This window comes from Camelina sativa, chromosome 4 (assembly GCF_030686135.1).
Source record: "Camelina sativa cultivar CO46 ecotype springtype chromosome 4, ASM3068613v1".
In the NCBI taxonomy this organism is placed as follows: domain Eukaryota; kingdom Viridiplantae; phylum Streptophyta; class Magnoliopsida; order Brassicales; family Brassicaceae; genus Camelina; species Camelina sativa.
The window spans coordinates 2,922,716-2,923,759 of record NC_141883.1 but is presented as its reverse complement, the minus strand read 5'-3'; the positions used below and the strand labels follow the sequence as shown (position 1 = coordinate 2,923,759).

Here is a 1,044-nt window from a genome sequence, read left to right as displayed (position 1 = left end):
TTTCTATAATTATGATTGAACCCATGATTCTGATAGTTCCCTTGTCCTCCTACATAGTTCAGCTCCTTTGTCCCCTCAAAACCTGAATTTACTCCAACTTGCTGATACACACCCGTCTGCCTGTCGCACATGTTGACAGCTTGCTGATCTCTCTTCAAAAGAAGGTCTACCTTGGCAGTGAGACTCTTAATAACATCTGTATTCACGGAGCTAACAACATGCACAGAACAATCATACTCATGTCTATGATTGCTGTTACTCGCTGCAAGGTTTTCGATCAAGAGGTTTGCTTCAGAGGCATTGTTAGTAGAAAAATCTCCTCTGTTGGCAGTATCGAGTGCCATCTGGTACTTCTGGTCAATTCATCCATAAAAGATGTTCATAAGATTCTCTTGTGAAAAGCCATGATGAGGACAGTCCCTCATATACTCCTCTAATCTCTCCCACGCTTCACAAAAAGACTCTATACCACCTTGTGATAATGTAGTGATCTTGCTCCTTAACATAGCTGATCGTGACTTAGTGTAGAAGTGGTTCAGAAACTGTGCTCTACACTGTTCCCAAGTGGTAAGTGATCCTCGGTCCAAGAGATTTAGCCATCTCAAAGCCTTATTTCCTAAGGAGAATTGGAACAAAGTTAACATGAGATAATCATACGAAACTCCATTAGACCTCGTAGTACTAGCCAATCTCTCAAAAGCTTCAATATGGTCCAGAGGGCTTTCTGATGCTAATCCATTAAACACACGATTCTAGACCAAATTGATCAGGCTATGCTTGATCTCATAATCTTGTCTCGCAGGAGCAGGAGGTTGAATCGCAGATCGATTCACAAACAGCCTGTTGTGAGCATCTTCGTCCCTCAAGGTGGTTTGCCGTGCTGGTGGATTGGGTTGGCGAACCTCTTCATTGTCTTCGGCCATCTTACCGGAATCAGCTCTCGCTTTTCGGTTCTCTCGTTCCAGTCGTGCTAGCTCCTCGTTTCCTAGTATACGCAAATCAGCTTTTTTGTGGCTCCTTGTATGCATACACCTGAAACAGAGA

General features: G+C 43.4%; 1 non-coding gene across 1 annotated transcript; it reads left to right on the top strand.

Moving 5' to 3' along the window:
* Positions 1 to 399: 399 nt before the first annotated feature.
* Positions 400 to 506, top strand: LOC147945267 (small nucleolar RNA R71). The gene has a single exon (XR_015597915.1). It is a non-coding gene; the product is annotated as a small nucleolar RNA R71 (small nucleolar RNA).
* The last annotated feature ends 538 nt before the right edge of the window (positions 507 to 1,044 follow it).